Source organism: Mus caroli, chromosome 4 (genome assembly GCF_900094665.2).
Source record: "Mus caroli chromosome 4, CAROLI_EIJ_v1.1, whole genome shotgun sequence".
NCBI lineage: Eukaryota > Metazoa > Chordata > Mammalia > Rodentia > Muridae > Mus > Mus caroli.
This window is the reverse complement of record NC_034573.1, coordinates 140723128-140747065: the sequence shown is the minus strand read 5'-3', so window position 1 is coordinate 140747065 and position 23938 is coordinate 140723128. Positions and strand designations below refer to the sequence as shown.

The window sequence follows — 23938 nt, the reverse complement described above, 5'->3', positions numbered from 1 at the left end:
GGGTTTCTTTGAGGAGTTAGGGAGCCCTCTGCTGCGGTGCTCCCTCTCGTGTGCGGCGCGAGGGTCTGGAGTAAATCGACTTTCCAGCACCCAAGTGGGAGAAAGAGCTGCTTCAACTGGTGTGACTGCTGGTTCTCACGGAAGAACTAAGTTGAAGTTCGGAACAGGGTGTGAACGATGGGGCCATGAATGTGGGGAGTCTGTTGTGTTTGTGGCTCATGGCAACTCTGGGATGCCCAATTAAAAAAAACAACAAAAAACTTGTGAGCACTGGAGTTTAGTCCTTGGTAAGAGGTATAACAAAGCATTCACTCAAGTCAAATTTAGCAAGCAGCCTCCCACTTGCCAATCACAGATCTAGCACTGGGTATACACTGGTAAAAAGAGTGAATATAATTTTTGTTTATATTATATTTGTTATATAGAAACTTACAGTCTAATGGGAGAGAAAGATGGCAGACAATGGCGTGGTGGCACACACCTTTAATCCTGGTACAGAGGCAAAGGCATGTGAATGTCTGAGTTCTGGGCTAGCCTGGTCTAGGACAGCCAAAGCTAAATAGTGAGACCCTGTCTCATAAAATAAAACAAGTGCTAAGCCAGAGGATAGTGGTGACAGGAGATCGAGTGTATCAGGAGACCAAGTGTGTCAGGAGACAGAGTGTGTCAGGAGACCAAGTGAGCAGGGCTGACAGTAGATGGGAGAGACATTCTGAGACCCGGGTGAAGTGTGACAAGAGGTGGTCCATCTGAAGAGCCTGCAGAAAGGAACAGCCCAACGTGGGAGAGAGCTTCATGCAACAGGACAGCGGAAGGAAGGCTCAGGCTGAAAACAGGAGGAGGGCACCGCAGGCGTCTCCAGCATAAGAGATATGGAGAAAGGAGGTGGCCGCAGTTGGAGAGGAGCAGAATGAGATTTTAGAAATGGATTCCAAGCTTCTCACGGAGCTGGAATCAGCAGGCCTTTGAGATCTCGCCCACGAGAAACAGGAAGGGAGAAGGTCAAGGATGGGCCGAGCCTTCTGTCTTTAAGTGGCTGGGTGACTGTGCTTATTGAGATATAAGGGAGAGACAGAGGGACTGCGAGTTAGAGCATAGGTGGGACTGGCGAACACGGTCTGATTCTGGCATTAAAGCTGTTGCTCTCCATTCCTCAGGCTACGCTTTTCTCATCATGAATGACCTTCGAGGTTGCATGGTTGCGCACGCATGTGTGGGTTTCCCAAGTTCTTGATACAACATTAAGGCGAATGAGTATTGCTCTGCTGTGCCGTAGGGAGTAGTGAAAGCCACTGGGAAAATACAAGACAGGAGCTTAGATTCCCTGATCTGGGGACATAAGAAAACCAGTGCTGTTAGCGAGCTCTGCCTGCTGCATCAGGAGACCCGTCAGGACATCCGAGGTGACCAGTGCTCATTCCACGAATATTTAACGATTGAATGCATTTCAGATGGCCATACCTTCTAAGAGTAAAATTTAGAGTAATTTCCAGTCATTTGAGCTTTCTGGAGGCGTCTCCTTTCCTTCAACGATTTCGTCCACCTCCTCAATTAGAGCGCAGGACACGCAAGCAATCATGCTTCTTCAATGTCCCTTTGGTACATGGCACCACCTTGATTATAGGTATAGGCTTAATCCTAGGATGAGATGTGGATGAGCAAAGTAGCCCAAGAGACAAAAAAATGCAAAGGAAGGTTCACTGGAGAAAAGCCAGAGACTCGACATCCTTACAAAAGCTTCAAGAATTAGATGGAAGCACTCTAAAATAAGCAAACAATCGCAGACAGAGGAAGCTTTATGCCCAGAACCCTCAATCAGCGATACACAGCATGGTGGTAAGCTGGCCCAAGCAGAAAATGGAACGCCTATTCATATTCTTGCGAAGCTTTTATAAATAGGATGAATGTCTGAATTTGGGGATTAGCAAATATACCCAATAATAGCGGACACTTTGTAGCGTTTACTCAGGACTGGGCATGATGTAAGGTTTTAGATAAATTCACTTCCCATGCTGTTATACCATGGAACAAGGGGATGGTAGCCAAGTTCTGTCAGCATTATTTTATTTTTTGCTACTAATAGATCTCTTCCCCCATAAATAACACGAGGCATTCAGTGGGTGGGCATGAAAGGACTGGGGGGTGAAGCCGAAGGCACAGCTCTAACCGGGGATTCCCAGGAGGCTGGCAGGGGCTGGCCAGGCCTGGGCTTCACTTGACTTTCAACTTCCGTCCTCTGTGATGGCTTCGTTTTCAGGTTTCTTGGTGGTATAAGGACTGACAGCAGACCCTAGTGACCTCCAGCTAAAATATAAAGGAGCCTATTTTGTGGCTTGAACAAAACCCTGGATCCAAGTCTCTCTGGTCCAAACTGAAGGCCAGGGAAGTACACTGCTTCTATTAGCCAAAACTGGAGTGGAGAAGGCAGTTCTCGGACTGGCAGTTCTGGGAGCAGGTACCCAGCTTTGTGACTGGCAGTACAAATGTTTTGTTTTCTCTCTGTGGCACTGGGGAATGGTCACTCTGTAGCCCAGGCTGGCTTTGAACTCACAGGGATTGCTTCCCTCTGCTTCCCAAGTGCTGTTTTTTGTTTGTTTGTTTGTTTGTTTTGCTTTACCCTTTTGTTTAAATGTGTTTACTTATGACATTTTATGGGTATCTTAGTTACTTTTCTATTGTGAAACAAACAAACAAACAAACCCACCACGACCAAAGCAACTTCCAAACATAAGCGTTTAATTGGGAACTTGTTTATAGTTCAGAGGGTAAAGCCATGCTCTCCATGGCAGAGCCCAGCAGCAAGCAGGCAGGCCTGGTCCTGGAAAAGAGGAGCCGAGAGAGTGTCTGATTCACAACCACGAGGCAGCAGAGGAGGGAGCCAGGGAGAGAGGGAGGGAGAGATACATAGACAGAGACAGAGAGAAACTGAGAGACAGACAGATACAGAGAAAGGAGAGAGAACACTCAGCAATCGATAACTAGACTTCTGAAACCTCCAAGTCCACTCCCTGGGACACATGCACCTCTTCCAAAAAGGCTGTGTGCTGCCCAGTCCTTCTCAGACAGTTCCACAACTGGGAGCCAAACATTCAGATGTATGATCCTAGGGAGGTTGTTCTCATTTAAATCACCATGACACGTGTCTTACCTGCATGTATGTATGTGCAGTATATGCATGCCTGCTATCCTTAGAGGTAAGTGCAGGGAACCGAACCCAGGTCCTTTGCAAGAGCAGGGGCTCCTAACCACTGAGCCATCTGTCTGCCCGCCCATCTTTGTTTGTTTGTTTGTTATTTTGGGGTTTTTTTTGAGACAGGGTTTCTCTATAGAGCTCTGGCTGTCCTGGAACTCACTCTGTAGACCAGGCTGGCCTCAAACTAAGAAATCCTCCTGCCTCTGCCTTCCAAGTGCTGGGATTAAAGGCGTGTGCCATCACTGCCCGGCCCTGCCCACCCATCTTACCTTGAAAACAATGTGTGTGTGTATGTTTGTGTGTGTGTGTGCCTGTGTGTGTGTGTGCCAGTGCATGCATGTGTGTTCGTCCACAGAGCTTCCAAAGTATTGTCCTACCAGCTTCTCATATCAAGATCGATGAAAACTCGGTCATGATTCTATTTGGTTTTTCTTCTTCTGGGATTAAGTATTCTCTGTTGTACATTGTAATTTATTTACAGCAGGTCTATGGAAATTATTTTTGTTCTGAAGATAACTGTTTCATGAAAGTTTTATTCATTGTTTCAATTGCTTTTCCTCCCAGTATCTGATTAAATGATTATCCCTTTATTCTTTCCTATCTTTCTACTCTTGTATGTTTGGCTTCCTTCTTTCCGTTGGCTTTTTGTGTAATTTCTTCACATCTGTTCTTCAATTTGCTATTGCTCTCTTCTGGTATCTCTGCTACTTTAATTGAGTTTATAACATCAATTATATGCTTGAAAAAAATTTTCTTAGAACTTTTAGGTATGGTATTTGGTTCCATTAAAGTACTAGTAAACATTTTGGTGACTTCTTTCTTGTTTGATGCCTTTTGTTTGTTTATTTGTTTGTTTGGGTTTTTGTTGTTGTTTGTTTGTTTGTGGTTTTTGAGTCAATATCTTACTTAGTCTGTAGTCCAGGTTGTCCTCAATCGCACAGTGACTTGCCTGTCCTAGCCTCCTGGGGTTACAGGTGTGAGCATTTTATTTCTTGAATGATAGCAAATACATTCAACATTTGATACCTAATGGTCCCCCATAGCTGTGACTTGTGACTTATTTGTGCAGTTGGGCTTGCCCTTCATTCTACTTTTTGTAGCTCATTTTCTCAACTTTTTTGTGCTGAATAAAATTGAATTTTAGACTGGGAATATATATATATATATATTCCCCTCCCCCTACCTCACAAGGTGGATGCTGGCCTGTGTGAGGCTAGCCTGTGGTAAGAAAGGATCAGGGAAACTCTTCCTTCTACAGCATTCCAAGACACAGATACGCAAGCATTCCCTCAGTCTCCTTCAGAGAAAGCCTCCTGATTCACAGACCAGAGGGTTACCTGTTAGGGTCCCAGCTCACACGGGTGTTTTCATATCATAGGTCACCCAAACTCTATCTCCCAAATTTCCCTGACTTAACCAACTTAAACTCAAGTCCAGGTGTCAGCGTGGTGTTTCTCAAAGGTTCAGGCTGGAAAGACTATAGTTTAGGCTTTGAACACTCTGTGGGCCCTGTTGTAACTACTCACATCTGCCACTGTAGCTGTGAACACAGTCAGACAACATATAAATGTTGGGGTGTGGCCCTGTCCCAATAAAACTTTATTTGCACAATTGGGTGGCAAGCTGGGTGTGGCTTATGGCTCATCGTTGCTGACTGTGCTAGGCCATCTGGAATTGGCAGAAACCTTCGGGGACATGGGAAGCTTATCATTTTCTAGGCCACTCTGAGTCAGCCTGTCTTTGCCAGGTCTTAGGGGTGGCCACATTTTGTCAGCTCAGCCATGTATTGGTGATGACATTTGAAAATATCTTGCTTGCAACTAACTGATGTAACGGTGTATACCAGGACCTCGCTGACAGTAACACAGGCTTTCTTTCACTTACTAGGACAGATTTTTGCCAGGCTCTCAAACTGACCAGGGCTGTTTCATAGTCACCTAAAGTAGAGGCTGAACCCTCTGCTAGCCAGTACCTTTTTCTCTGGCTTTTTAGTTTGTTTGTTCTCCCTTTTTTGTTTTGAGTCAAAGTCCCATTAGCTAAGGCTGGCCTTGAGTCTCTGTCCCTTCTGCCTCTACTGGGTGCTGGGATTATGGGTGTGACCCACCACATCCAGTTTATTTTCTGATGTTTACCCACCTCCCCAATCATCTCTTAGCACTTTCTTCATTGGCTATGTTCTAGCCACACAGTATGTCTGTGCTTTCCCAGCTATGTTCTAGCCACACAGTATGTCTGTGTTCTCCCTCAGTCCTCTTAACAAATCCCCGGGCCTCCCCACCTCCATACTTTACTAGGTTCCCCGCAGCAACAGTAGCCAGTTAAAAGATGACTCTTTCTTTGTATCTCAGAGCAGAAACTGTTTCTGTTTTAACTCTAGCTAGTGGTTGTTCTGTCTCTTTTCCTTGATGCTCTTTACATCAAAATCATTCACAAAGATGTTTTGAATATCTTGCTAAATTGCAAGCTCAGTAAGGCCAAATAACACTGGTGATCCAACTCTGAAGATGTCTCTTTTTCCTCTCCAGGCCCCTTGCAGAAGGTTTGGACTGTCCGGGGTACATAACTGCAGAATGAAGAGACACACAGACTCCATTTTGTTCTTGCAAAGCTGCTTTGTTTTTCAGTGTGGAGCATCAGTGATTCCTCGGGCTGGCCAACACTTGATACTTCCAAAGGGTTCCCTCAGGCATGCAGCATTGCAACTGTGTACAGCGAATCTCCTCACCACAGAGTCAGAAGCTTAGTGCCAGCAAATAAGTCTGCTCCAAGATGACTATGATGAAAGCCAGATGTGGTGGCTAATGCCTTTTCTCTGAGTTCGAGGCCAGCCTTGTCTATAGAGTAAGTTCCAGGACAGAGCTACATAGAGAAACCTTGTCATGGAAAAAACACACGGCCTGGAGAGATGGCTCAGTGGGTAAGAGCACTGACTGCTTTTCCGAAGGTCCTGAGTTCAAATCCCAGCAACCACATGGTGGCTCACAACCACCCGTAATGAGATCTGATGCTCTCTTCTGGGGTGTCTGAAGACAGCTACAGTGTACTTACATATAATAATAAATAAATTTTAAAAAATAAAAAAAAAAAAAGGAAAAAACACACTGATGCTGATGCTGATGCTGATGCTGACAGTGATGGTGATGGTGACTGTGATAGTGAATGGTGTCTATTGTCAACTTTCTCATTGCTGGTAAGTACCGTTTCATGATGATTCCTCATGACGTTTAGTAATCTATCAGGCCTGTAGCATAATTCACATCTGACTGATTTAAAGTCTTAGTTTTGTTTTTGCTTTTTGTTTGTTTGTTTTTTTAAAGAAACAGGGTTTTTACTATGTAGCCCTGGCTAGCCTGGAACCTTATTATGTAGACCAAGTTGGCCTTGAATTCACAGAAATCCATTTGCCTCTGTCCTCCTGGGGCTGGGATTAAAGGTTTGTGCCATCAGGCCTGGCCAATTTTTAGATTTTTTTTTTAATAGAGTGTGTTTATATAATTTTATTTTATTTTTAATGATCTGTTTAATTTATGTGCACTGGTGTTTTGCCTGCAGGTGTGTCTGTATGAAGGTGCTGGATCCCCTGGAACTGGAGTTATAGACAGTTGAGAGATGCTGTATGGGTGCTGGCTACAGTTAAAGAAATGAATGTGAGAGGAAGGGGGAGGAGGGAGAAAAACCAGTATTTAGGAATCAAATTCTCAAAAAGTAATGAAAACAAAGACCCCATAGAGAACTGAAAATAAGGGCACACATGGACTGCAACAGTAGTGAGATAGTGTTATTTAGAGAAAAGCAACAGTACAGATTAAAGGGGATACGCTCTGGAGATCCACAGTAGAGGGTACACTGTGGGATATACAGTAGGCCACATGGGTTTGGGGCTTTCCTGAGGAGAGGAGCGGCTGGGCACTAGGAGTCTGGGTGACAGATCTGGGTGATTCCGTGCTCTGATCACTAGATTTAGTGCCTGAACTGTTGCCTGGAAACAGCCACACTCCTCCCAACCGAAAGATGGGGATAGATGCATGATGGGAAGGCTCTAAATGTAGAGGCAGGTTTGTTGGTTTGTTTGTTTTGAGACAGGGCCTTGCTAACTATCCCAGGCTGGCTTCAGACTTGCAATCCCCCTGCCTCAGGCTTCTGAGTGCTGAAATTGTAGGTACATGTCATCATGCCCAGCTTATGTAAGGTTAATTTTATACAGTATGTTTTCGGTGACCTTATGAGCTAGGAATTGATGTTAAACCAGAAAACCTTAAGATCTAGTCAAATATTTTAATTTAGGGCTGAGGGTACAGCTCAGTCGGTAGAGAGCACTGGCCTGGTATGCCTGCGTTCAGTCCCTACCACCACTTAAAACTGGGCATGGGGCCGGCGAGATGGCTCAGTGGGTGAAGATGCCTACCACCCAGCCTGATGACCTGAGTTTGATCACAGGTCCCTCAAGGTGGAAGGAGAGAATGATTGACTCCTGCCAATTGTCTTCAGACCGCCACATGTGTGCCGTGCCTGGCATGTGTCACGTGCATATGCGCACACACACACACACACACACGCACACGAACAAATGAATACAAATAAGCAAATAAATAGATGAATATGATAAGGCAAGCAAACAACCCCCACTGTGGGTGGTGGTACACTCCTGTAATCCCAACACCGGAGAAATGGAGGCAAGAGGATCAGAAGCTCAGAGTCACTTTCATCCATGAGTGAGTATGGGGCTAGCCTGGGCTATGCAAGACCCTATCTCAAAACTAATTAATTAATTAAGCATATTATTTGAACTATAGATACTTCCACAGCATCTGTATGGATATGAGAAAATCCATATGCCGCCATATGCCGCTATCTGAGATGCAACTTTGATTTTTTTTTTTTTTTTAAGAATTATTTGGCAAAGAAACATTTTATTTAGTAATGCTCTCGTTGCCTGGTGATATTGATTCTTGATTTCCTTTGCCGAATTAATAAACCTCTTGACTGTTGGAGCAGTTGGATTCCCCACATCCTATATTTGATATTTTCCAGGAACCAATAAGAAAGCTTAGCAAAATGAGTTCCAAATGATTTATTTGTTCAGAAAGGAAGAATTTCCTCTTAGTCGTACATCCGACACCCACACAGTACCTCACCAGTGACGCTGGGAGGGGGCATTTCCAGCAGAAATTCAATGCCCAATTAGTGTGTTTTAATTTAGTCAGTGGCTTTTCCATCTGGCTCTTATGTGTCCTGGCAGGGGTGGGGGGTGTGGGGGGTGTCTAGACCATCGTGAGGAGCTCTGTTAGGCTCTGAAGGGGTGAACATCCCACGGGAGCAGGATCTTACAGGTTCTCCGGGGTTCTCTCTCTCCTGGTTAGCGCCACTGCAGAAATGACAGAGAAGCCACATGCTGCTCGTTCTGATGTCACACGGCTTTACACAAACACAGCATAAAACAAGGAAACACCTCACCAAGTATATGATGGAACAAAATGTCTTCTGCCCAAGCAAACTGGAAGTGGATGAATGGATAGACAGGTACCGGGCTGGTGGTATAGATGACTATATAGAGATTCGGTATGTGGGTGGGTGAATGGATAGCACCTGACAGGTGGGTAGGTGAACATATAGATAGATACCCAGTAGGTGGGTAGGTGAATGGTTAGCATCTGGCAGCTGGATAAGTGAATGGATAGTAGCTGACAGGTGGGTAGGTGAATGGTTAGCACCTGGCAGGTGGGTAGATAGTTCCTTGTTCTAAGATACAAGGGTCAGACTTGAATCTAAACGAGTGCATCACAAATAACTAATGAGTCTCCTAAAATGCTTTGGTTTTGGAGATAGACATAGATGCATACAGTGGCAGTGTGTGTGTGTGTATGTGTGTGTGTGTGTGTGTGTGTGTGTGTGTGTGTGCAAGTATGTGTGTGTAGGGGTACATCTATCTCTGTGTGTGTGTATCTGTGAGTGTTTTTAACCTTTGAAACTGGCCTACAGCAGTTACATTTGTTCATTCATATAAAAATTAATAACCAAACTCAAGTACCACAGAAAACTCAGAGGCAAAATTTCCCTGAAGACTTCAATGCCTACTATACCTCCGTAAAGTGGAGGGAATTCCAGATATAAAGAATTTAAAGAACAAAAATCCCCTTTTCTATGTCACAGAATGTCAGTCACCTATCCACCAAATACATCCCATGTTTCCAATGACAGCTTTTGACCTTCTGTTGTTTTTCTACACACTGGACCGTGGGCTTGGATAGCCAGCACAGGTTCTCTTTCTCTCTGCCGTATTTGAGACGAAGTCTTGCTATGGTAGTGACTTTTAATATGTTTCCAGCTGTCCTATGGCCAGACTTCCTCCCCAGCTTCCCCCTCTGTAATAGTTTTGCCACACTGCTGAGGGAATGCCCATGCTTGCTTATCTCTTAATGCTTCCCCCTTTCTGAACACCAGAGTTTGAACTGGAAATGTCCTCTGATGTCCCGTGCATCGGTGAGCTGGTCACCAGTCCATCGTGGAGTTGGGAGGTGATGATCAAAAGATGTAGCTCATTGAGTTATTTAGTCACAGAGTAGGAAAGCTGACCCCCACACTAGACCTGGACAACAAATTGGCGATCATTTTATAGATTTTCTGTTTTCCCGAGAGTACCACAGTCTCCAATGCCTATGCAATGTTAACTTTGCAGAGTAAGGTCCACATGGGTTTCTTTGGATGAGTCTTGATTTCAGAAGATTAGGAATTCATTATTATTTTTTTAATGAATAAAGGGCAATTGTGTACCTATACAATGTTTAAAGATCAACCTTTGCTAGCACATGATTCTGATCGTGTCTAATCACGACGATCCAGATATAATTGAACAAGCCCTAGGCACAGAAGTTTATGACTCAAACCTCAGTCCTTCCAGGAACCCAACCAGAAGTTTCTCCATGTGTCTGTAGATGCTGCACCTCAGGATGTCTGTGAACACTTTACTGTGTCCCACTGTGCCCTTGAGTTTGTTTCCCAGCCATGGAAAATGCCCATGAGAGAACGTTGTGCAATCGCCAGCTGTTAGTCACTTCTGTTTCCTGTAGGCCCGCACTTAATTTCCCTGGTAGCTGGCACTGACTCCCAGGATTTAAGTTGCTGAGGGGTATTCGGGAAAACCCACAGAAATGCTTCAGATGAGGTTTGGCTGGCTATGAGTCTCAGTGACCTAACAGGCTTATAACTAGAGATTTCATCAAACAGAGCAGGAAGGAAACCCCCAACAGTGCCAAACACCCACGGAACGCGCCGGAATCCAGGGACCATCATTCGTTAAAAATGGATTCTCCACAGTACAGTTTTGATGAAGCTGCTGGAGTCAAATTTGAATTGGGTTTGAGGTGCAAAGAGATCACTCTAAATGGGGGGATTTTAAGGTCTGATTAAAGAAGAAAAGAAGAGACAGGAGGAGAGGGGAGAGGAAAAGAGGGGAGAGGAGGGGAGGAAGAGAAGGGAAGGGAAGGGAGGGGAGGGGAGGGCTAAGTGAGTCTCCTGCAGTGGTGCTTTCTGAGCAGCATGGTCCAGCTCCAGCAGGAGGACCTGAGCTTGGGATGGAGGCACGGAAGCCTGTCCAGTGGAGCACATGAAGCACGGCCGTCTGCGGGGCGGGGCCTCTGTGGGGCGTGGCTGTGTGCGGGGCGTGGCCGTCTGCGGGGCGTGGTCGTCTGCGGGAGACCAAGCTTTCTTCCTCACAGCCAAGAACCTGATGGACGGAGTGTGTAACACATATGAAGCTGAATACAGACTCATTATAAGCATATATTCCATGGAATTTGAGCTCTGTATTTATCTTTATTGCTGTTAAAATGGCCTCGTGTGCTCTGAACCTGCTCCCCCCCTAAGGATGGGATGTTCCACAGACTGGAGGTTTTCATTACATCAGGGTACCTTTCTGTTCATGTTTTGTTTCGATTGTGGTTTTGATCTAAGGATGTGATTAGATTCCGGGGAAGACTTGGATAATCATGTACATGGTACATGTACGGCGTGTGCGCTCAAAGCTGCCTGCTGTCCTGACAGTTGTCCCATTCGTATTTCCACCCACCCCATCCCACTGATGAACTCGTCCTGGGCTACTTTGTAGCCGACTCGATCATTTCCCACAGATGTCAAGCACCACAGATGTCAGTGGGTATCCATGTCTGAACACCACTTAACAGAGTCACACTTGCCTAGGAGCACCAACGTTGCACGCTCATACATACCCAAGTGGTGTAGCAGGTGTACCTGTGGCCTCTCAGGGCAAGAAGAGATACAACAGACATGTGACCACGGCCAGGGCCAGCCACACGCATAGTGCTTTATAGCAGGCTTGTTTTTTTAAAGGTACAACAGGAGTATGCTCTACGGCAATGACACAGTGTATGGTATAGTGATAAGACAGGCACACAGACGCTTATTAGCAAGTATAGTCTCTGGACATAATTGTAGGCACCATGCTTTTATGTGACTGGCAGCATAGTAGATTGTGCTGTGGGTTGCCTTGATGCTGTTTGTATTCTGATGTGAATTCTGCTTCCTCAAGAGGGGCTGCCCCTGACGAGCAGTTGACCACATACTCCGGTGATCTTGTATGAACCTTCTCCCCATTTTGACCGGCCAATAAAGGCTGGAGCCTATGATTAGGCAGTGGAGGGGAAAGGTGGGACAGGAGGTCTTAGAGAGCAGGGGCAGGAAAGTGAGGAGAAGGAGAAGTGAAGGAGAGAGGACCGAAGAGGAGGAAGAAGCAAAGATGGAGCAGAACCGCGTGGCAGGGAAAAATTGCAAGTAGCAAAGGGTCTCATAGCTGGGGACTGAGTTTGTATAGAGCGAAATCTGCCCAATCTAGGCACATAGCTGATAAATATAATAACTGGATTGTGTGGTTTTTATATGGGCTTGTTGGGGCTGGAAATTACTACAACAAGGTTGACTTATGGTAGCATCACCATAAACACATGAGGCGGGTGCTGCTAGGAGGCTTTGATGTCACAGGAAGTTCACGGCTCCGTCATAGTTTTATGGCGCTACCGTTGCTTCCGTGTCTGTGGCTGACTGGACCATCCCGTGTGGTGACAGCACATGTGTCTGTCTGCTGGGCTTTCATTATTTAAGGCAGTCCTAGTACATTAACTGGCCTGTGAATCGATGGCTGGGTTCTTACTGCTTGATGTGGTGGTCCTGTCTGTGAATGTTTCTTGCATTTTTTTTTCTTCTTATATTCCTCCCACAGCCACGGTGATCATCCCAGCTCTCTTTCAGCTTCCTCAGGCATCTCAAGAGTGTGGGCCGTGCCCTTACTTCAAAGGTTGGCATCTGCTGCCGTTTGCGCTGTTGCCCGAGACAACAAATGAGTGGGTTTTGGTGCATAGCCAAGCCCAGTGTTATGACACATCTCATCAAGCGTGCCTTCAGTCCCAAATGCCCCTCAAAGTGGACCGCAGATGACTGATAAACATCTGCATTCATTTTTAAATGGGGGCGATAGTGGTTCACAACCATGGCATTTTCCCCCCTCAATTGTGGTGGCAAGAAGCCCCTCTGAGGTTCTGGGGACAGCCCTTCTTGCCTCTTCCCAGAATCTGGTTGTACCCAGCTATCCCTGGAATTCCTTGACCTGAAGTTGTACCACTCCAACATCTGCTTCTGTCTTCATAGGGCCCTTTTGCAAGGACACCCATCATTGGATTGAGGGGCAACGTGCTTTCTCTTAGCCTGCCACAGCTACAGTGATTGTATTTCCAAACAGGGCCCCATCCTGAGACATGGGGATTAGAACTTCAGTGTCCTCTTGTGGAGCACAATTCAACCTATAACGGCATCTCCAGCTCACGGGTCAAAACAGAAATTTTAATTCTCGCTGTGCAAACCTTCTTGCTGGTCTCATCAAGCAATGGCACTAATCATGCTCTTGCTTCAGCCGAGCATCACAGAAGTCAGCTCTGACCGGTCTCCCTGGCTCACGAGCCACAGCCTTCGTTTGCTGTCAGTGTGCCTCCCTACCACATTTTCTTGTAATCTACAATATTTATTTCTTGTGTTATTTTTACTCGTACGCCAGGCTTTCAGTATCTCATCTTGCAGTTTATTTTAGTTACAGAAACTTTGACCTGACTTCCCAGGAGGGTAAATTAGATTTGTTTCTCATCTTCTTTCTTTTCTCAGTTACTCAGTAGAACAACACTCTTTGTTGAGATTCTATGACTGTCTTGTAGTTTTTACAGCCTGCTTGTAGACATCAGCTTTTGCCCTCTACTGAACCGATCTCTCTGCAGTGACGCATGCTGTAAGCTGCCTGTTTTATTTAGTGACTGAAAGCAGAGGTGTCATGGGTCTATCTTGATTACAAATTTTGCCAGTCCTGAAAGTATTTTCCAGGAGCTGTTGAAGAGAAATATCAGCCCCATCAGTAGCACAGATGGGTCATATGGTGGCCTTTCTCTTAGCTCTGAGGTCAAAGTCACTTCTGTTTTTCATTTGTATGTATTTTCTTTTAAGTGTTGGGTTAAACGTGTCTTCTATTGTGATAGTGATATTAATATGAGATCTTGAGGACAAACCCCAAAGGAAAGTCTATGGTTTGATAATGACATGTTTGTGTGTCAAGTTGACAAGGGGTCACTTGTGTTGGCTAGTTTTAGGTCAGCTTGACACAAGCTAGAGTCATTTGGGAAGAGAGACTTTGAATTGAGAAAATGCCTCCATAAGATTTGTCTATAGGCAAGTTTGTCAAGCATTTTCTCGATTAAGAGTTGATGTGTGAGCGTCCAGAACACTGGACAGGCAGTCCCGAGTTGTATCCAAAAGCAGGCAGAGCAAGCCACGAGGAGCAATCCGGTGAGCAGCACCCCTCGGAGGCCTGTGCTTCAGTTCCCACTTCCAGGTCTCTGCTGAGTTCTTGCCCTGACTTTTCTCTGTGATGGGGTGTGACCTGAGACTTGTAAGCTGAAATGAAACCTTTCCCTCCCCAGGTGGCTTTTGGTCATGGCATTTTTGTCTGAGGAAAAACCTAGATCTTATTTCATTTAGAGAATTTATGTAGACCCCGACTAACAGCCCTGGGTATGTTTGTTGTACAGATTTCTAAGCCTTTAAGTATCTCTTGTTTTGTGGTGATGTGTTTGTTAAGGTGACAGGCTTTGCAACACACGCAGCGTGGCTGATCCTTACCTCCATGGCTTCTGTGTAGCTTCTTGTACAGCAGAAATCCTGAAAGCCCATGTGAGGCCTGAGGTCCCCTCCCCAGGCACCACTTCTAAAGCTGCATGTTTTCTTTCATAGCCTAAAGTAATTTGATGTCTGACCCCCCCCCCTTTCTCTTTCTTGTACCAGGAATTGAACCTAGGGCCCAGAGTTTATGAGGGGAGAACTTCGACACTGAATTGTACAATGCCCCCATCCCCACCCCTTTTGAGACAAGGTTTTTGCTAAATTACCTAACCTGGCCTCGAATTCCCTCTGTTACTTAAGCAGGTCGTGAGTGTGCAATCCTTCTGTCTCAGCCTCCCAGGTAGCTGAGATTTTAGGTGTGTACCACCAGGCCTGGCTTTGACATAACTCATCTTTGATAGTCTAAAGAAGATGCTGGGAGTTTTGCTACCATAAGTCTCTCCTGATTCTTTCTGTCTTGTTCTTACTCTTGGGACCTCTGTGCTCATCCCATGGTGTTGATTAAAAATCCATTCCAGGTGGGCAGAGATTCGCTCTTGAACAATGTTCCCGCTCACTGGTAGCGCGCTCACATCCCACAGACCATACCAAATCTATTATATGCAGGATGGGTGACAGGGGGTCGGAAAGAAGGATGAGAACGGTAATAAAAGGACTGTTTCAGATGGGAGATGGCCCCTGATATGGTGGTAAGGAGCAGAGGTCTGATTCTGATCTCTTGGAGTTTGTGCAAAGGGCCTGTGGCAAAAAAACAACAACAAAAAAACAAAAAAACAAAAAAACAAAACAAAACAAACAAACAAACAAAAAACTACATGCAAAATTATTGGCAAGCAAGAGTATGGTAGGGGAGTGGGGGCTGGGCTTTCTCAACCCACCGCTGTGGTGGACTGGCCACCTGGCCTGTCATAGGCCTACATATACCTGTCTTTGCCACTTTGTCCCTTTCCTTCTTGCTGTTGTGTGCATTGCCAGTGCCTTTGTGTTGGCAGTTGTCAGAGTGCTCTTGTGCAATGGTTAAATGCCACCTCCCTCTGTTACTGTCTGTCTTGGTACCTCACAGGGCTTGTCAAAGGAGTAGATGTGTGCCCCAGCACCCCAGCCAGCACCAAGCCCCACTCCCCCTTTGTTTCAAGAGCAGCTGTGTGTGATCCCTGTGTGCTCTGGGACCTAACAGCACTCCCCGGCAGCTCTGGGAATGAACGGGCAGAGTTAACCTCTATCAACTAGCAAGCTTCCCTCAGTCTGTAAAAATCTCCTTCTTTATGGGGAGGAGAGAAGGAGGGAAGCAGGCAGGGGAAGCAGTCATAACCAAATATGGCGAGTCCTTACCTCGCCTCCTCTTATCTCTACCTCCCATGTCTGTTAGCACGGAACAGGGCTGTACACCCAGGGTCTTCTGTTTGCTTCCCTCCATTCCCATGACCTCGACCATGTCCCTTGGGCTCCGTTCCTGTTCCCATGTAGGTCAAGTTCTGACCCAACATACTTTCCCACTGCTTCTTGGTGCTCTTTCCATGGATTCTGATCACATTGCTGACCGAATGGAGCATATGCATCCTTCTGGCCTGTGTTTAAACAAGGAAAACATCTCAGTCAACCATCCACAGCCGCCCAGTGTCTTAGGAAACCTTTAATCTTTAATTTAGTCTCTACTCCTGGCGTGTGCATTTCATGTGGGCACTGGACTCGCTCTGCGGGTGCTGGGGACATCAGAGCAGGGCACACATAGGACTCACCCTACCTTCCCCAAGTCCTCGCCCTGCAGAGAACTGTCTTAACCATCGGCAATGTTAAAAAGTGGGAAATCGCTCAAGGCAGATGTCTTGCCGAGCGTAATCATGGCCCTAGGTTAAATTCCCAGCACCAGGAAAAAAAATTACATGCAAATTACATGCAAAATTATTGGATTATCTTTTTTTTTTTTTTTTTTTTTACATAAGCACTATTCAAAGTCTAGGGCACTATGAAAGTAAGCATTTTGAGTAGTGTCTGAGCTGTCCTTGGAGAGTGGCCAAAACCAACTTCTCTTTGAGTTATCTACCCAATAACAATTCTTCCCCTAACGGAGCACAGAGTTTTCTTTGGATCTATAATCTACCTGGATTCAAAGGCTCTATTTGTCTTTGAAGGCTCAGACCCAATAGTAGGAAGCTGAGGCAGAAGGATTGCTATGGGTTGGAGGCCAGACGAGGCCACAAAGCAAAATAAAACAAAACACAAAACAAACAAGAAAAGACTCAAGTTTTGTATCCCCCTTGAACATATAGGGTCTCTGTCTGGTGTCACCTAGTCGTTAGCCAGTGGGAATGGCTTGGGGGGGGGGCCTCAGATGCAACCCTAACTTCTTGGCCCCATCTCTTTCCAATGCTTTCTTTCCAAGATATGATCAGGTGGTGTACTGGCTGGTTTTGGGTCAACTTGACACAGCTGGAGTTATCACAGAGAAAGGAGTTTCAATTGGAGAAATGCCTCCATGAGATCCAGCTGTGGGGCATTTTCTCAGTTGGTAATCAAGGTGGGAGGGCCCTGTCCATTGTGGGTGGGGCCATCCCTGGGCTGGTAGTCCTGGGTTCTATAAGAAAGCAAGCTGAGCAAGCCAGGGGAAGCTAGTCAGTAAGGAACGTCCCTCCATGGCCTCTGCATCGGCTCCTGCTTCCTGACCTGCTTGAGTTCCAGTCCTGACTTCCTTGGTGATGAACAGCAGTATGGAAGTGTAAGCTGAATAAACCCTTTCCTCCCCAACTTGCTTCTTGGTCATGATGTTTGTGCAGGAATAGAAACCCTGACTAAGGCAGGTGGTGACCACAGGACCCAAGTCACATGCTGAAGATGATCTACCAAAAAATTAAGAATGCCCATGGCCTTGGGATATGATGGTAACTGCAGCAGTCACAGGCTCTCTGTCCCGACTGATTAGGGGGCGGTAGCAATGATCCCCTACGTGATGGTTCTACGGTGGGTAGCTTCTACTCCATGCCATGGAACGTACTTCCTCCAGATGCAGCTGCCTTCGTGAGGGGATGCTGAACCTGTCTGTGAAAGATAGGAGTAGATTTAACAACACAGAGTAGACAGGCAGCAAGCACTCCCTACATGGTGCTTAGAATGAGGGCTTTTATACTCAGACCTTACGACCTGAGTTCAAGATTGTCGACCTAGGATTTCTCAAAGCCTCTGCACCTGACCCTGAAGGAGAAGAGAGCCCAACAGAGGGAGCATTGCTGATTACAATCCTGGCAGTCAATACAATACAAGTGCAGTGTAGCAGCCATACCCACATCCTCAGACTCTTCCAGGACGCGAGAAGGAATTCTCTAGGACCCTCTGAGGACAGTGCTGCTGTTGGTCCCAACTGAAGTAGAGACGTTTGCCTGGGGCTGCAGCCAGAGACCTGAGCAGGACCAGCCCTTGGCATCCTTGTGTGGTGAGGAGGGTCCTTGAGATGTGCCACTCACACAAGTGCTGACTGCATCTGGAAGAAGAGCTGCCCAGTGCAGTTTCCTCAGCTGTGACAAAACAGCCAGGAGCACCCAGGGGACATTTTCACGTGGGACCTCCTCTTTAAATTGTTTTCAGGTAATGCTACTGAATCAGTTTTCTCTCACGTGAGACGTTAAATCCAAAACAAAACAAACGGGGGTGGGGTGGGGAGGAGAACCTCTGGATACTTATTCTTGATTTTTTGTTTTGTTTCCTTTGAAAAAAAAATTTTTTTTGCATTTATTTATTGTGTATTTGGGAAGAAGAAGATACAGCCAGCCAAATGTGGAGCCACTTATCTGTAGAGGGAGGGGCATCTTGAGATCCAGGCTAGCCTGGGCTACGCAGCAAGACTGTCTCAAACAAAACAGAGCAGCAACCTAAGTAACAACAAAAGTGGCCTTGGCCAGAGATGCTTCCTGTCCGTAAGTCACCGTGCGGTGGGTGCCGTGCCATCCAGTGGGCCCCACCTATCTTGTGCACACTTTCTGGTCGCCTCACCTGCAGGAGTCTCTCCGTTTCATTTGAACTAAAGGATCTGGGACCCTGCACTCAAGGGATTTTGTATCTTGCCACAATTCAAACGTAGAGATGAAGTAGGGCTGAGCCGTAAAGAAGAGAGTCAGCTCTTCCTCACAGGTGGTTGGCGCTAAAAGTGGGAGGGAGGATCCTCAAACGGCTTAGCTCTTAGAAGTGTGAACCAGAGAAATTCCGGGAGACATTTTAGGCCAGCCACCGTAAGCCTGTTCAGGCCTTGGGGCAGGCCTTGTGAGGCTACGCATATTATTTCATTTAATCCTTTCACCACCTCCAAAAGTAAGTTAATATCACCATTTCCCAGATGTCTGAGGTTAAGCAACTGGCCCAGGGTCGCTGGAGTGACCTGACTGATTTCAAAGCTGTGCGCTTTTGCGCGTCCCCATAATTACTTAGAAACAGCATCTGTTGCTACAGAAGACCGCTGCTGGATCTAGAAGAATCTTTCAGGGACCTCCGTCATCTTCTGGAGCAGACTTCTTTGTTGTTCTGGTGTCTCCCGGCTCAGTTCCCTTTGGACATGGCCACCTGTTACTTCAGAAGATGGCACAAAGGCCTGGCTCAGCACAGGCTGTCTAGCAAATTGCAATTCCAGCTTTACCTTGGGGTCTCCAGGGAGAAGGCAGACAAAGCCTCCTTCTCTGGTCTAACCTGACTAAGTCAGACTCTGCGAGTGGAGGCTGCTGCCAGCCTTGGGGGAGGTCCACGTCCTGTCTTGGAGATCCTGGGGCCTGTTGTTCCTGAGGCTTCCAGTATGAGCTTTTCAGGTGCTGCCTTCTGCTGCCTCCAGGGTACTTAATTTGGAGAGTTTGGTAGTTTTCAAAGGTTTTTATTACTTAAGTATCCATCAGCTAGTTCATAAACGAGTGAGCCGTTGACAGGTATTTTTTATAACTTTTTATAGAAGTGTAATTCAGGAAAGGTAAAGATCTATTTACTGTTCACTGAGCTGCCTGACCTGGCGTTAAATAGTCCTCCACAGTGGGTGTTTGTAATTGTTTCCTTGAGATGGAATCTGAAAACTGAACTAATGACGTATGGAGCCAAAAGCACAGCTAAGAGAGTAATTCCCAAGCTCGATGTTTTATGTGTGCAACCTAATTGGATTTTCTCCATACTTCAAGGAAGAAGTAAGGCGACCACCGGAGTGCTAAAGCGGAGGTCCTTTGGTATTTGAATTATTTCACTGAACTAAGATCAGGCTCGGAAAATCTCTTTAAAACTAAGGTGATGTTTTCAGAAATAAAGATCACATAGTGGTTGCCTGAACGGAGTTTGAATTCTTTGGCTCTTCATAAATCCAGATCTAAACAAGGTTTCATGGTATGTGCATGCACCCCACCCCTAATGAGGCTGAGGCAGGAGGATTGTGAGTTGGAAGACTTCCTGGGTATGTTCTCTCCAAAGGCAAAGGGCTGGAGTGCCCAAGGTTCTGGGTTCCATCCCCAGCAAGGAAACATGAAATCTACAGGTATTTTGAATATGGAAAGGATTCTCTATTTGGTTTACTTTGAGGAGATTTTTAGTGGTTAAAAGTCATTCCAGATGTTCTCAGCTGGAGGAGAGAGGTCGGCAAGGAGAAACTTTACCCCTTAAGAACTCTAAGTGTGGGGTGGCTAGAGAGATGGCTCGGTGGTTGAGAGAACGGACTTCTTTTCCAGAGGTTCTGAGTTCAATTCCCGGCTGAAGAGGGATTGATTCTGACACTCCTGTGAATGTGGCAGAATCCCTCTCCCTAGGACAGTTGTCTCTGTGACCTGACTGGCCTGTAAGCCTCATAGCTAATTGGTGATTAAGGCCTTGAACGCAAGCCACGAAATGGCTTCATCTGTCCCTTCCTCCACCCGTCAGCTTTGCCCTTGCACTGTTCTGGGTCTCAGACTTCCCTTTCTCTAATCCAGGTTTTGTCACGCTGCCCACAGTGATTCTTTGGGCAAGCAGTCCTCCTCCGTGTCAAATCCTTCCTGTTCTGCCTGTTCAAATCCTTCCAACATCACCTCTCAAAGTGACAGAAAGACAGGATGAAGCACCACCACAAAATAAAACAAGATCTAACCCAGGGCCCTGCCTTCCTAGGTATCCGAGCCTCGGGGACCAACCATTATACCCAGGTCTGGGCTTTCCCTTCACAGTAGGCTCTTGGCCTGCTGTGTTCTTCACAATCCAGCCTTACTACCCTCCTGCCCAGGGGATATTTGCCACCACTGCCTCCCCAGTTACCCTTCCCTGGGGCTACTTCCCTCCCTTGCCTTTTCTCAGCTTCCAGTCCACCCAACTCCGATGCGCTGCAGTCTCAATCTACTGGATCTAGGTTATAGACATTGTCTTCCCTACTTGTATCTAAGGATTGGGTTTTCCTGCCAGTGCCTCACCACAGGCAACAGGCCCAATGACTTGTGATGCCCAGGTCCCTGATTTTGCTACTTTGTTTTAAATCTAACTCTTTCTTGAGTTATTTCCTTGGGATAAATCAATCAAAGTAAAATGATCAGATCAAAGGAAGCGATTAAATCTTTGGGCACTAACTGCTGGTTGGCCAGCCAGATCAATTGCTCTAATTTACACTTCCAAGGGTTCCATTCTTCTCCACCTTTCTCTGTCAGTGAGTGTCTGGTTTTATTTAAAACCTCTTTCTTTAAACTTCACAAGGAAAGAGAGAACAAGGGAGGGAGAGAGGGAAGGAAGGAGGGAGGGAGGGAGGGAGGGAGGGCCAGAGAGAACGCGAAAGCACACTGTCCTCTTAGCTGTATGTCTCTGAGTGATTAATTAGTTTTATAACAGTCTGTTGGGACTCCACTGTTTTTTGATCAGAAGAATTTAATACCTGAATTCCCCACCCCCCACCCCCGGTAAGTTTCAATTGTATGAAGCACACATGAATAAGGAAAACCACAGGACTGTAAACTCCAGAGCCTGAGGATCTTCTTTTAAAAGGGGCAGCAGGCTAGGGGAACAGCCCAGTGGGTGAACTGCTAGTTGTACCAACACAGAGACCCAAGTCGAGAGCCTCAGGACCACGTGACACCCCCCCATCCTACCCCACCACCCCAGGCATGGTGACACAGGCCTGCAGTCCCCAGTCCTGGGGTGTGGAGACAGGAGGATGCAGCAGGAGGGGGTGGGGACAATTGGCAACCTCCAGATTGAGTGAGAGAGGCCTGTGTCTTAAAAACAAGATGGGGAACAGTGGGTGAGGGCCCCTAGTGTCGATGTGTACTCTCTACCCTTGAACATACAGGCACAGGAATCTTGAAGCACACACACACACACACACATGCATGTTGCATGTACACATGTACACATGCTGGTGATTTTTAAAACAAAGAAGAAAAGGACAACAGGGTTACCGACAATTGGAATCAGACCCTCTGTCTGGACCTTGGTATTTTCATCTACTGGATGGGAGTGTGTAGAATTTCAGTAGCAACAGAGGGACCGGGGTCATTTAAGAGATATCCAATACACTGTGTAAACAAACTCATGTGAGGACAGAGAAATGATTGATTAGCGCTATTAAATCAGCCCCACCCCCTTTCTTTTTAAATCCAGCAAAAGTAGAGGAGAACCTTTAGAATTAGCAAACAGCTTTTCAGCGAAGGGCAGCGATGTTCCACGTCAGCTCGCTCAGGCCCGACATGATTCGGCCCAAATAGATGGATGGCGTGCAGGGTTACCTACAGCAGTTAGACAGGGCGATTTTCCACTGAAGGTGGACTCAGGACCTGCAGGCAGGAAGGGGTTAAGCCAGGTGCAGAGTGAGCTGCAGACCGGGCCAGGGCTCATTAGAAATCTGGTATTTCAGGTTGGACTGGCCTTTGGGAATGGCTGCTCCTTTGTTCAGGGGCAAACACACTTTAGATCTGGCTGCACTCTCAATGGTGACTTGTGGAAAACAGAGGCTTTTCCAGCTTTAGAGAGTGAGGCTGGGCCTCTGAGCAGAGTTTACAAATCCCAGACACCACCAGTGCCAGGGTTCCCCAAAACTACATTGTCCTGTGTAATTATAGTCACCAAAGAGGTGGCTGAAGTAGCCTGCCGCTGTCAGGAGACTGTTCAGGGCTCGCTGTCTGCAGAGCCTCACACGTTTGCCTGTCTACTATTCTTATATTTATTCCCTTTCCAGGTCCTGTGAGATCAATGCTAACGCAAGGATGAGGTGGACGTTGCTTTTCCCTCCTCCGCTTTAATGCTTTGAAATTCATTTATTTATGTTTCCCGAACCTCGACACCCAACACCACTGGGTTGAGAATTCCGGCATGTGGAGAGCTTTCCTTCAAAAGTTCCTTCACGTTACCTGTGACTAATTGCTTAAATAAAAACACAGAAAGCAAAACAGCACTTGTTCCTCCTCTCCAGGGGCACACTCTGTCCCAGCCCAGATAAGACAGGGGTGGGTGGCCTGCTTCCTTCCTACCTTTATCCTCCCTTTCCATCAAAACCGGAACTGCAGGTCACCTGGCCAGTCCTAATCTATACTGCGCTCAGAGCGGGTTCCATGTGGATGGAACTAACCAGGAATGTCGTCAGGAGCACCTACCTTTCATTGACTTGGACATTGTTCTGGAAATGTCCCTGAGTTGAAATTTGCTCTGGAGCCAACTCCTGGGTGTTGGGGTGTGTCTCCTCCCACAGCCAGTTCCTCAACCAAGCCTCAGGAATAAACTGAAATCAGACTAGCTCATGGGAAGTAAGACATTTTATTAGATTCCTAAGTCTTGCAGAGTACACACATATATACACACATACATATACATGCATACATACACGCACACATATACATACATATACACATATACATGCATACATACATACATGCACACATATACATATACATGCATACACACATGTGCACATATACATGTATACATACACGCACACATATACATATACATACATACACACGTATACACATACATGCATACATACATGAACATATATACATACACATACATATATACATATACATGCACACATACATATATACATGCATAACATATACATACATATATGTACATATATACACAAGTATAAGGCTCAAAGTAGCTCAGGCTTTCTGGAGCTAAACAAAGGGACAAGGGTGTGGCTTCTGGGGTAAAGGGGAGCAGACATGGAGGTTCACTTGGGGTGCAGTGAGGTTCCCCAGTGACAATCATCTGGGTCCTGTCTGTCTAGGCGTGGGGCAGCGGACTCTGCCTGTGTCCTGGCTTCACAGAGACAGGTGTAACATTTTTACAAGAGAACAGCTTTCAGTCCCTCCTGCCCCTGTGGCTTCTCTGGAAAAAGGGCCGGAAGCAAGATGAGGAAGTGTGTTTGTGGGAAGGGCGTCCTGCGGGGAAGCACATTTTCATCTCCCTACTCACAAAGCAGGAGGAGAACAAAGTCAGTAAGAGAAAGAACTGGTCCAGAAGGAGGGAGAGAGGAGACTGACAGACAGCAATTGTAAATTAAATGAGGAATTTGCCATTTCACGGAGAGGGCCATTCACAGACATCCGAGGACCCACCAGCCCAGCTGACTCAGCTCTTCCCTTTATTGCTTAGAATTGAAGGTTGCTG

General features: G+C 46.3%; 1 long non-coding RNA gene across 1 annotated transcript; it reads right to left on the bottom strand.

The window, feature by feature from the left end:
• Positions 1 to 8252: 8252 nt before the first annotated feature.
• Positions 8253 to 22174, bottom strand: LOC110292184. Its single transcript, XR_002377686.1, has 3 exons — positions 21949 to 22174; positions 15695 to 15930; positions 8253 to 8558 (listed from the first exon to the last, which is right to left on the bottom strand). It is a non-coding gene; the product is annotated as an uncharacterized LOC110292184 (long non-coding RNA).
• Between the last annotated feature and the right edge of the window lie 1764 nt (positions 22175 to 23938).